At 41.0% G+C, this 14,099-nt stretch overlaps 1 pseudogene; it reads left to right on the top strand.

The window, feature by feature from the left end:
- Positions 1–665: 665 nt before the first annotated feature.
- Positions 666–13,842, top strand: LOC129082250 (tubulin-specific chaperone E-like; annotated as a pseudogene).
- Positions 13,843–14,099: the final 257 nt, after the last annotated feature.

Raw genomic sequence — 14,099 nt, 5'->3', positions numbered from 1 at the left:
GGTAATGTAGTAGGTGTCCTGTAGGGTCCAGTGGCACAGTGTCCCATATCACCCAAGCTGGGTCCTCAAGGTGTGCCCTTTGTGTGGGCTCAGTACACCCACCTCTTGTAGTGGAGCTTTGGTTGCTGTTGGCAGATCCATGGGAGGGATTTACCCAGGCCAGTCAGCTGCAAGGACTGGCTGGGACTACTGACCCCTAACCTCCACCCTCCATGGAGGATCAGCTGTGCAGGGGCAGGGTAGTGGTGCTCCAATGTGGTCTGTAGCTTTCCACTGTGTACATTGGCACTATGGTTTCCCAGATGGTGCAGGTCAAGGTCAGCCCCCACATGTATTTTACATGGGGCACCCTGACTGAGCTGTAAAGCAATCTGAGATGGCGGCTACTTGTGCTGGGCTTGGAGATTCACAGGTGAAGCCAAGCTGCAACTCTAATCTGGCTGCTGCTAGGGCTCACTGAAGCCAGCTGTTGCTTGTTTGATAGGATTTAGGAGCCAAGACCAGGCATTCTTATGGAAGAGCACCTTAGGCAAGCCCATAAATTGGGTGGGGTAGAGCCTCTGTGGATCTTCAAGGTAGGTCATACAGTGTTAGCCAGGTTGATGGAGTCACAGATATGGCACCAGCCTACTGGCTCTGTGTGGGGAGGGCTCAGCACAGGCACAATGGCCTCTGGTCCCCCCAATGCCAGACACTTCATTCTCTCCCTGTATACCACTGGTGCCGTTCAAGCTGCCATGCCGGTGCTGGAGCTCAGAGGGAGTGAGTCTGAGTAGGTGAGTTTGTGTGTGGGTTCCTTAAGAGAAACTGCTTGGGGCTCCACCAGCCTCCTCCACTGACTCAATCCCCACTGGTTTTCACAACCAGAAGTTGTGGGGACCTTATCTTCCTGGCACTAGAATCCTGGGTTGGGGGGCCTGGTGTGGGCCTGGAACTCCTTGCTCCTGAGATATCCCTCCAGGACTTTTATCCATGTGGGTGCAGGGCCAGCCCTTTCCATGTCAGCATCCCTTCTACCAAACTGGATGGGTGTGGTGTCTTCAATTCCATAGTTGTCATACTTGCATTCAGCTCGATTTCTGGCATTCCTGAGTGATGGTTGTTCTATATTTTCGTCATAATTTTGATGTAGTTGTACAAAGAGGTGAGCCATGTCTATCTATGTCGCCATCTTGACTGGAAGCCTCCTGTTCTCTTTTTGCTCTTTTAATACTGAAGATATAAAAGTATGTGAGACACTTGCACTGAGTGACCGGCAAGGGTTGGCGAGCGTGCGTGTGACCCACGCGGGCTGGCGAACGCTTGCACCTCCCAGCAAGGCCTCACACAGACTGGCACCCATACGGCCTGCGAGGGAGTGCACAGAGGGGCAAGGGCAGGGGTAAACTGACCTGCCCGCTGCGATTGAGGAGCAGCCTACAAAATAAGTAGAGCTGCCCAGAGTCCCTGGAGGAGAGACCAGAAACAGGATTAACCGGAGAGTCCTAGAGCTGATTCCTCCCATTTCCTAGTCCCCATTTGAGGGCAAGCAACGCACCCAAAGAGCCAAAACCTGGGAAAATACACAATAGAAGACCCTAAACTGACCAGTGCCACGGAGCGCGCTGGCCAGGGGGGCCAGATGAGTACGCGCAGTCGCGAATAAGCCCCCTGGTCTGGGGCCAGCACATGCAAGCCCAGGCACGTGGGGGACCATGCCGTGCTGGGAACGTGTTCAAGGAGCCCGCGTGAGAGCACAGAGAGATCCCAAAAAATAGCCCAGCCCTGACCGAAGGGGTCACAGAGCTGCTCCAAGTAGGAGTCAGACACAGACAGTAGACTCCTGAAAGGCTCAAAAAAACAACCCAAGGTCATATATGGTCAACAACTGACATCATCAGAGGCAAGCCCAGAAAGAAAAGGAAAGGACAAAAATACTTAACAGACTCTCACAAAAATGGGAAGAAAAAGAAGTTCCCCCCAAATGAGTGGAAAAGGGGACTCCCCACAGAGAGAGCTAAATGAAATAGAGGCAAGAGAACTATCAGATATGGAATTCAAAACAATGGTTCTAAGGAAGCTCAATGAGCTCAGCCAGCTCAAAGAGAACTATGAGAAACTGCAGAGAAACTATCAGGATCTTACAGCAAACTATATCAGCCTGGAAAAGGACATAGAAACTATCAAGAAGACACAAGAGGATATGAAGAATACCATTTCTGAATTGAAGAACACAGTAGAAGGAATCCAAAGCAGGCTGGATGAAGCTGAGGATCGAATCAGTGAGATGGAGGATAAGGTAGAAAGAAGCTCCCAGAAAGAACAACAAGTGGAAAAACGACTCAGAAAGAATGAAGAGGCGTTTAGGGAAATGCAGGACAACCTGAAACGCAATAATATCCATATAATAGGGATCCCAGAAGGAAAAGAAGAGGAACAAGGGATGGAGAACCTCCTCAAAAAGTAATGATGGAAAATTTCTCTAATTTGAGGAGTGAAAGGCTCTCATGGATCCAGGAGGCACAGAGGACCCCACTCAAGAGGGACTCAAGGAGGTCCACTCCAAGACACATCATCATTAAAATGGCAAATGTCAACAAAGAGAGAATCCTCAAGGCATCAAGGGAAAAGGAGAAAGTAACATACAAGGGGGCCCCGATATGCCTAGGAGCTGACTTCTCAACAGAAACACTACAAGCCAGAAGGGAATGGCAACAAATATTCCAAGCCATGAAAAGCAAGGGCCTAGAGCCGAGGCTGCTCTACCCAGCTAGGCTTTCCATTAAAATAGAAGGAGAAATACGGAGTTTCCCAGATGAAAGAAGGCTAAAAGAATACATCTCAACCAAACCAGCACTCCAAGATATGCTAAGGGGACTGGTTTAAGCAGATGAAGGAAAACAATGAGACAGAGAGGAACACAAGTACAAAGAGAAAAGATGAGTAAGTTTCTATCAGTAATATCTCTCAATGTGAATGGACTAAATGCCCCAATCAAAAGACACAGGGTAGCTGAATGGATAAGAAAACATGATCCACACATATGCTGCCTACAAGAAACCCACCTCAGAGCAAGAGACCTACACAGATTCAAAGTAAAGGGATGGAAAATAATTTTCCAAGCAAATGGGCATGAGAAAAAGGCTGGTGTTGCCATACTTGTATCAGACAAAGTAGATTTCAAAACAAAGGCCATAAAGAGAGACCCAGAGGGGCACTTTATCATACTTAAAGGAAGAATCTATCAAGAAGACATCAACATTGTAAACTTATATGCTCCCAATATAGGAGCCCCCAAGTTTATAAGGAAATTGTTGGATGACTTCAAAAAAGATATAGACAGCAACACACTGATAGTAGGGGATTTCAACACCCCACTGTAAAAAATGGACAGATCTTCCAAACGAAACATTAATAAACATATCGTGGGGCTGAATGACACACTGAATCAAAGACACTTAACTGACATATATAGAACCTTACATCCCAAAGAAGAAAAATACACATTCTTTTCAAATGCTCATGGCAGTTTTTCAAAGATAGACCACATGATAGGACACAAAGCAAGCCTCAGCAAATTCAGGAAAATTGAAATAATACCAAACTTTTTCCAGACCACAAGGCCTTGAAACTCAAAATCAACCTCAAAGAGAAACTTCAAAAACTTGCAAACTCATGGAGACTGAACAGTACACTATTAAACAATGAATGGGTCAATAATGAGATAAGAGAAGAACTGAAAAAATTTCTGGAAACAAATGAAAATGAACAGACAACTCTCCCAAACCTATGGGACACAGCGAAGGCGGTCCTGAGAGGGAAGTTCATAGCAATACAGGCTTACCTAAAAAAGATAGAAACATTTCAAATAAAAGACCTAACACTACAACTTCAAGAACTGGAGAAACAACAACAAATAAATCCCAGAGCAAGTAGAAGGAAGGAAATAGTCAAGGTTAGAGCAGAACTGAATGACATAGAGACAAAAAGAACAATTCAGAGGATCAACCAATCCAGAAGCTGGTTCTTTGAAAAGATAAATAAAATTGACAAGCCTTTAAGCAGACTCGTCAAGAAAAAAAGGGAGAGGACCCAAATTAAAATATCAGAAATGAAAGAGGAGAAATAACAACCGATACCACAGAAATACAAATGATCATCAGAAACTATTATGAACAATTATATGCCAAGAAATTTGAAAATCTGGAGGAAATGGACAAATTTTTAGAAAAGTATAATCTTCCAACACTGAAGGAGGAAGAAACAGAAAGCTTGAACAGACCGGTAACAGCTGGGGAAATTGAAGCAGTCATCAAGAAACACCCAGCACACAAAAGGCCAGGGCCGGACAGTTTCCCAGGAGAATTTTACAAAACATTTAAGGAAGAGCTAACCCCTGTCCTTCTCAGACTATTCCAAAAAATGCAAGAGAAGGGAAGACTCCCCGACTCCTTCTATGAGGCCAGCATCACCCTGATCCCAAAACCAGATAAAGACCCTACAAAGAAAGAAAACTACAGGCCAATTTCACTGATGAACATAGATGCTAAAATCCTCAACAAAATATTGGCAAACCGCATCCAGCAATACATCAAGAAGATTATCCACCACAATCAAGTGGGATTCATCCCAGGGATGCAGGGATGGTTCAATATACGCAAATCAGTAAACGTGATACATCACATAAATAAAAGAAAAGACAAGAACCACATGATCATCTCGATAGATGCAGAAAAAGCATTCGATAAGGTACAGCACCCATTTATGATCAAAACACTCAGCAAAATGGGAACAAATGAGGCATTCCTCAACGTAATAAAAGCCATATATAAAAAACCTACAGCTAATATCATACTCAATGGGCAAAAACTGAAAGCTTTCCCGCTAAGATTGGAAACACGACAAGGATGTCCGCTCTCACCGCTTCTTTTCAACATCGTATTGGAAGTCCTAGCCACAGTGGTCAGACAAGAGAAAGAGATAAAAGGCATCCAAATAGGAAAGGAGGAAGTAAAACTATCATTGTTTGCAGATGACATGATAGTGTACATAGAGAACCCTCTACCAAAAAACTCCTCAACCTAATAAGTGAATTTGGCAAAACAGCAGGATACAAAGTCAACATTCAGAAATCAAAGGCGCTTTTGTACACCAGCAATGCAATAGAAGAAAAAGAAATCAGAAAAAAAATACCATTCGAGATAGCAAGAAAAAAGATTAAGTACCTAGGCATAAATTTAACCAAAGACACAAAGGACCTGTACGCAGAAAACTATACAACATTGAAAAAAGAAATTAAGGAAGACACAAATAAATGGAAGCATATACCGTGCTCATGGATTGGAAGAATTAATATCCTCAAAATGTCCATACTACCCAAAGCAATTTATAGATTCAATGCAATCCCTATTAAGATACCAATGATGTATTTCACAGAAATAGAACAGACATTTCAAAAATTTATATGGAACCATAAACGACCCCGAATAGCTGCAGCAATTTTGAGAAAGAAACACAAAGTAAGAGGGATCACAATACCGGACATCAAACTCTACTACAAAGCCACCATACTCAAAACAATCTGGTACTGGCACAAAAACAGACCCATAGGCCACTGGAACAGAATAGAAAGCCCAGAAATAAGCCCAGGTCTCTATGGGCATCTAATATTCAACAAAGGGGTCAGAAGCATAAAATGGAGCAATAACAGCCTCTTCAACAAATGGTGTTGGGAGAGCTGGATGGCTACACGCAAAAAATTGAAATTGTATCATCAGCTGACACCATACACAAAAATAAACTCAAGATGGATAAAAGACTTAAATATAAGTCGCAACACCATCAAAGTCCTAGAGAAGAACATTGGTAAGAAACTCTCAGATATGCCACACTGCAATTTTTTCACTGATATGTCTCCTAAAGCAAGGGACATAAAGGAAAGAATAAACAAGTGGGACCTCATCAAAATAAGCTTCTGCACGGCGAAAGAAAACATCAGCAAAATGAAAAGGGAGCCAACCTTATGGGAAAATATATTTGCTAATGATACATCAGATAGAGGTTTGATCTCCAAGATATATAAAGAACTCACTCGACTCCACTCCAAGAAGACAAACGATCCAATCCAAAAGTGGGCAAAGGACCTGGGCAGGTGCTTTTCTAAGGAGGAGATACAGAGGGCCCAGAGGCATTTGAAAGGATGCTCAGCATCTCTAGCCATCAGAGAAATGCAGATCAAAACCACAATGAGCTACCACCTCACAATGGTCAGAATGGCCATCATAAACAGATCCACAAACAGGTGCTGGCGAGGCTGTGGAGAAAAGGGAACCCTAGTACACTGTTGGTGGGAATGCAGACTGGTGCAGCCATTGTGGAAAACAGTGTGGAATTTCCTCAGAAAGCTGTAAATGGAACTGCCTTTTGATCCAGTGATTCCCCTGCTGTGACTATACCCTGAGAACACCAAAACGCTAATTCAGAAGAACCTATGCACCCCAATGTTCATAGCAGCACAATTTACAATAGCCAAGTGTTGGAAGCAACCTAAATGCCCATCAGTCTATGATTGGATCAAAAAATTATGGTACATATACACAATGGAATACTATGCAGCAGAAAGGAAAAAAGAACTACTAAACTTCGCGACAGCATGGATGGAACTGGAGAGCATCATGGTAAGCGAAATAAGCCAGGGGGTGAAAGACAAATACCATATGATCTCACCTATAAGCGGAACCTAACCAACAATACAAAGATGCAAGGAAAATATGACCAGCAACACTGAAAGGAAACGAAGTCAACAGAGACAAGTGGGAAGGGAGGATGCGGGGAAAGGTAAGGGAAAGGGAAAGTCAAAGAACATATAGCATGGACTCATGGACAAAACCAAAGGGGAAGAGCTGAGGGAGGGAAGAAGGGAGGGGGCAAGGGAAAGAGGTGGGGGGGAGGCAGAGACAAATGTATTTAAAAAGTAAATAAATTTAAAAAATGAAAAAAAAATAAAAATATGTGAGACTCACATTATGCTTCTATTGGGCTGTACTGCTCTAGTCTGAGGACCCTCTGACGGCACCAGAATTTCTTCTGTGTCCGTAGCTTAGCTTGCAGCCTGACAGAGGAGTGTCAATGTGTATTCAGTGGATTAATTCAAGAATGACTCTGTTAAATCATGCCCAATACTCCCACACCATGGCAACAAATACAGAATTCCTATGAACACTTACATGGAGCTTTCTGGTCCTGGTGAAATTTTCCATATGCCCATAACTATCTATCTATCTATCTATCTATCTATCTATCTACCTACCTACCTATCTATCTACTTATCTATCTGTCTATCTATCATCTCTCTCCCTATCTACCTATCTATTATGTTCTTAACTATTCTTAGCTATTAACTCCAATAGTTTTATCATGTGGTCTGCTTCTGCTGTTTTTCTCTTTATTATCATTCATATTTACTTGCTTCTTTGCATATCTAAATATTGTTGATTGTATGTCAGATGTTGCACATAAAAAAAGTAGAGGCTAATGATGATTCCACTAGAGAGTGTGTCCCTTTTTTTTCTGTTAGAAAGACTGCATGAGGAGCTGAGCACATAAATCCAGCAGGAATTGAACTGGGTTGGGGCTGGGCCACAGTTTTAGTAAGAATCTATAGACCTTTTTTTGGCCCCTGTTCCTCACGTAGGGCCTTCCCATCCTTCTGATGGAGAGCCTTGATGGTGTCATTTCCTGAACCCTGAAAAACTGCAGGAAATCTAGCTCTATCCTGCAGGGGGTTTCAAACCAGCTCTCCAGCTTCCTTGCCACAAAAAGCTTCAAAATCTGCAAAAGCCTTAAAGGGGGAACAGCTTTGTGCCTGAAGCAGGCCCTATCTTCTAGAGGCTTTTTGTTTCTAAGGAGCATAAGCCCATGGGAGGTTTCCTTTGCCTTTTAGAAATTTCAGCCTCACTCTCCAAGATCCTGTGAATCCTAATAACTCAGAAAATATCTTTAGGAAGAAACCAGCTGTGAATTTGAAGCCCCTCAAGTTTCCAGTTTGTCAGACTAGCCCTATGTTGGTTAGACTTTTGCAGGTTTCTTTTTCCTTCATAAAGACTCTTAGCCTGGGCCAAGTCCAATCCTCAACCCATGTGCAGAATCAACAAAGGTCTGTCAGGCTAAAAACAGCTATCAATCATCAGCTTGCCTTGGAACAACTTTCCCCTCTCTGTAATTTTATTTCACCTAGGACTCATTTCTTCCAAACTCTATGGTGCCTTTAAAAATACCATTTTTTTGTAATTTGTCCAGTTTTTCCCAGTTGTTGCAGTAGGACTACCAACCTGCCTCAACCAACTACATACTATCCAAAGTAGTATCATGTTTTATTTTTGAAAATTACTATGTCAAGTATTCTACCTTCATTTCATAGTGTTTTCTAGTTTTCAAAGGTCTTACACATCCACTGTCTCAATTAAAGCTGGCACCAAAGCTATGGCATAGGTACACTAGGGCACCTGACTCAGCAGTGACTCTCTAAAAGCCTGCCACCTCAGTATGATTGTCCATGTGAAAGATCAGGCGGGCTTTTCCACGTTCTTCTGAGACCTAGCTTGTCTACACTCTCTCTAATTTAGGGACATAAAAATAAATGGTAGTGTATTCACCAGGCTAAACAACATTCTTCAACAACTGACTTGCACTTGCTAGTCTTCATTTACAAGACTGAATGAATGCAGACCGATTCAAGGTGAGATTTAAAATTATTAGTGAATCACCATCTCAGATCTTCATAAAGCTGGCTTTACAACATTTATGAAACAATTGCCACAGACAGCATTTTCCACTAATGGGAAAAAACACAAAAACAAAATTAACATTCCAAATTTTTCTAAATATATATATATATGTATATATATATATAGCAGTAGAATCAAGCCCTATATGAACATCCTGGCACATTAATTATATGAATTATGCTGCTATATAAACTCAACTCTAGAAAACTACATTGGTTTCTCATTTATGATGGGAATATATGTTTATTCTTACCATCTCTCTGGCTGGCTCCACCAAGCTGGCCTTTCACAGGCATGTTTGTGTGACATCTTTAAGCCTCTTCCTCTGGATGCTATAGCAATTCAACAAGCCTCCTCTCACTGTGACAGTCATTGCTGTCCAGCTGAGCTGGTCTTTAAGCAAGGTGGTCAGCAGAATTTATGTCGTATTCTCTGAATGACATCTAGAAAGTCCCTATGCCCAAAACTTCTCCCCTAGCATTAATGCAATTTTTTAAAAATCAGAGGGGAGAGAAGAGTGGGTCTTATTCATGAACTGGCCAGGCCCAGAAGACACACTGTTAATATCAGGAATAATTAAATAGCATGAGTTCAAAGAAAAGCTACAGACACAGAATGAAGTAGAAAAATAATGACCACACCTAGCCAACCAAATTGCTGTGGACAGTTACAGTTGGTGAGGCATTTTTATTTTCAATATACAGGAGCTACTTTAGGGTAAAGGAAAAATCAAGTTTTAAAATGCCGACATTGGAGATGCTTCCTTGTCCACCATGCTGTGACTAGATTATGTATGTGTTTAATTTTCTCACAATATTTGGGGCTGTTTGGTGTGGTGTTGTTTACTTCATTTTGAACACACAGTAAAAGGACTAAAAAATTTATTATTGTTTCTAAGTATACCCAACTTTGGAGAGAATGCTGTATCCTGAATCAGTTCTCATATGAAAAACTGTAAGGAGATCCAATGACAGTGCCTGGTCTTAATCTTTGAACGTTTCCTTAATGATGACTGGATTTTACTTACTACTTTTCTACTTGCTTATTAATTTTACTTCCCAGCCTCCCAGTTGGGTTTGATGACCACATAACACTTTTTCTGTCATTTTCAATTATGTATCTGTCTATGTGGATTTCAAGTAAAATAGTCACTGGTGACTAACTGGTGACTAACCCAAAGCCTAAAACTATGGAATGTGAATTAAATTTGGAAATATAAGCAACAACAGTACCTAAAAGAAAAAAGGCATGGTTCACTCTGCTGAGTTTCAGAAAAACACACTGCATAGTACAATATGGATCCATCTATTGAGTCTTTTCACATATTCTTTCCCACAGAGCAAGATAAAAAGAAATGCTCTCCCAGAATTTGCAAATCCCTTTACCTACCAAAGAAAAGGTAATGTGAAATAAGCCAAACAAGAGAGTACAGCAAAATAGAAAAAGCAATTTCTCGGAGGCTCTGCCATTAGTCTGGAGATGATCGTGAGCAGTTCCAACATTAATTTCCTCACCTGTACGATAAGGATGACAATAATACCTGCCACATACTTGTTTTGAGGATAAAAAGAGATGTACCAGGCCAAATGCCTGGTACCTAAAAAAGGGCTCTTTTACCTAAAGCTATTTTCAACGTGGAAAAATAAAGAGAAAATGATACATATAAAGACTAAGTAATAACAAAGAGAAAAGCAGGAAAAAATTAAAGACAAAAACTACATTTGCATGAGGTGGGGTTCAAGAGTGAACCCTGAAGAAATGCAACACCTAGATGGCTATTTGAGTGAAGAACTGGAGTCTGTGGTCTAGCCGAGTGGACACATCCAACTGACCCTCACAATCACTCAACATTCTCTGCTTTATTTCCTCCTATTTCCTAGCTTACTTAAAGCCACCAGGATCTCAGCTCATTGCAGACCCCAACAAAAACAGCACCCTCAGGAAATACCATTCTTGCTGCATCCCATATTTTTTCCCTGACCAGCTTAACACAACACTAGATAGACTGGAAAGGTACACCAAGCTGAATCATCAACTCAAACACAGAGTCATTTTTACTGAGGTTTACAAGCTAGCAAATGCCTTAAATTAGTACAGTATTCTTATTCTGGATAGGCTGTTGCTTTAATCCTGGTCAAAAACCGAAGAGAGACATTAGAAAAGTCAACAAAAAGCAAAATCCATTTCCTATTAACTACAACATCAAATTTCAGGGGGAAAAAGGTGGAAACACATTGTGGGCTCCAAACACTTTTGTGACAACTGTCCTTTATTAAACTTTATTAGGCAATCTCTTATTTAATTTTTTTAGGCTATGGTCCTTTACTTACTTACATAGTTGGCCTTTGCCATATGTGCCCAATCCCCAGTGGTTCTCAACTGGGGCAATTTTGCCTCCCAGGGGACTGTAGGCAATGTCTAGAGACATTCATTTGTTTGTTGACACAATTCGGGGATGGGGTACTACTGGGATCTCCACGGTGGACACCAGGGTGCTGATAAACATCCCACAGTGTACAAGACAGGACCATACAACAAAGAGTTATCCAGCCCAAAATGTCCACAGTGCCAAAGTTAAGAACCCTAGTCTAGACCACACTAGTGAGAATTCTGCCATAAACTCATCAAGATCCTTAAAAACTAGGCCGATGAAGAAAAAAAAAGCTTGTTAAATTTTCTTAATCTTTAGTTTCCAGACTTTGTTGAAATTGCCCTTTTAAATTATGTAACAATTTTTAGCAATTTTGGAAGAGTAAAATGAAGACGATATGATGATTTTTCAAATAGCTGAAAATTCTAATGTTCTGAGAGTTGTTGTTATTGATTATAAATTGTTAAGACTTTAAATATGTCTACAACACTATTATTAGTTTATCAGAAGACATAATTTATGGTATTAATTTTTAAAAATACTATATTTCAGGTGATGTATTTAATTTCCACTTATTCTTTAACTGAATTTATATCAAATATCAGTTGCTCCTTTTAAATTCTATTTCATCTCAAAAGTGGAGTCACGGGAAGTTTTCTAAATTGTAACTGTAGCATCCTCATGCCCAATGAATCTGATTTACAAGTAACACAACTTATATTTGCCTGTTAACAATCCAATATATGTGTCAATGAGAAAAAAAGTTTTAGGAGGTCTCAGGGAATCACCTGAGTGGCGGTGAACAGTGATAGCCAGGTTGATAGAGACTCAAATATGTCAGCATTGTGGAGGAAGGGCTCAGCAAAGGAATGATGGCCTCTGTCAGCACTTCTGTCTGGGAGAAAACTGTCCCTCCCAGCTCTCACCCCAATGCCAGACAACTAAGTCCCTCCCTGTATGTCTCTGGTGCCTTTCAAGCTGCTATGCCAGTGTTGGAGCACAGAGGAAGTGAGTTGAGATTGGTGAGGAATAGAATGGGACAATCCGGAGAGGGGCAAGCATGATAGAAGCAAGTACAGCAGGCACCCAACAGGAAGATCCTTTATTTGCCCAAACAAAGCCCACTTTGGAGTTGACTTTCTTAATTACAATTAAGAACCACTATGTGTTAGAAAATGGAAAAGAGGAAGATGAAAAAGAGCAAATTTATAAAATAAACCATGGACCTGTGGGAACTATTGGTTTTGAATCCGTTATAAAATGGGAAAATCAGCTGAACAAGTTACAGAAAAAATTTTTTGAGGAACTATGCAGTAAATTGTACTGGTGACAGCCCTGGCCAGGTGGCTTAGTTGGTTGGGCTGTTGTCTCATACACCAGAAGGTTGCAAGTTTGACCCCTGGTGAGGGCACATACCTAGACTGAGGGTTCAATCTGCAGTCTGGGAGCTACGAGAGGCAACCTATTAATGTTTCTCTCACATCAATGTTTCTCTCTCACATCGATGTTGTGCTCTTCCCCGTCCCCCACCATTCTCTCTCTAAATTCAATAAACATATTCTCAGGTGAGGATTTTTTTTAATTGTGCTGGTATTGTCAAAGCATGTCCTAATATTAGAAATTTAATTTATAAAACAACCTGCTGTGAGCATTGGATGAAGTCACAGATAATTGCTGATCAGCTTAGACACCAGAAACTCCTTAATCTCAGTGAAGACAAACTGAGATTTCCCTGGCTCACCATCTTCAACTAGAACATTTTCTACACTGAAGATTTTAGTTCTTAGCCCAACAGGAATGACATGGGCTGAGGTGCTCTGGTGTGCTGGTGGGTGACCAATCCTCCAGGAGTCTAACAATCTTTCCATTTTAGAAAGGCTGGCTGACATTCTACAGATTGTCAAGTTATTAGATCATGCCTCTAATCAATTGATGATGAAAATCAGCTGTTTCTAACAGCTTACTGCCGAGATTAGAACAACTAATCCTGACATTGGGATTTCTTTTCTACATTTCTCAGATGCTGGCATTTGGTGCAAAAACATCAATGTCTCCTCCCTTTCGATACCTTGTAGTCAATGACAATCAGACATTGCAATGGTCATTTATCAACAAGCTGGGTAAGTTACAGAGTTTGCATGCTTTGTCATACCTGTAATCCCCTGACTGAGGGAAGCAAAGTGGAAACCACCTACCAATACATTATCACCAAGATTGATCAGCTTGAAGTCCTGAACAAATGTCAGATTCTTCCAAAGGATAGGCATGGAGCTGATCTGGACTACCTAAAAGCATTGAAAATGAATGGAAGAAAGCAGGTGGACATCAGGATCCAGACAAAAGCAGGACAAATGAGGAGTTCCTAGCAGCCCATCCCAGGTACCAGTCACTCTGCCTCAAATCAGGTGCACCTGAAGATGGGGGATGTAAAACACAACCACCAGCTTTGCTCAAAAATCAGCTACTAACACTGAAAATAAAATATCCTAATCATCTTGATCAAAAAGTCCTAGAGAAACAAATTCCAGACTGCATGACAATTCAAGCTGAAAATATTGTTGTCACATCTTCTCAAAGTTCCTGTGTCAGAACTTCTGCTATCCTAGGAAAGTTACAAAATGCCAGGCAGAGACATTGACCTAGAAATTGACAAAGTCATTACAGTTTTATTGTATGGAAACTGGAGATTGTCTATTAGTGCAATGATGACAGCCAACTAATAAAACTCAGCGATTAGACTGTTTATCATGACTAGGGTTCACAAGACATAAGTGATTTATCGGAACAATTCTACTCTCAAAAAAAAGAGGTTTTATAATTTTCCGTAGGTATAGAAAAGGTTGTACTTTTCATCAGGAAAAGACAATTTCTAGCTTGTATAAAATAGCAAGAATAAAGACTTTGTTCTGACTGAAAAAAAGAATTGAAAAATATACCAAAAATTATGTGTTTTTCAGTGCTCA

The sequence above is a fragment of the Pteronotus mesoamericanus genome, unplaced genomic scaffold (genome assembly GCF_021234165.1).
Source record: "Pteronotus mesoamericanus isolate MK-2021 breed Mesoamerican mustached bat unplaced genomic scaffold, CSHL_Meso_final scaffold_125, whole genome shotgun sequence".
Lineage (NCBI taxonomy): Eukaryota > Metazoa > Chordata > Mammalia > Chiroptera > Mormoopidae > Pteronotus > Pteronotus mesoamericanus.
This window is presented reverse-complemented; position numbering and strand designations above follow the sequence as displayed.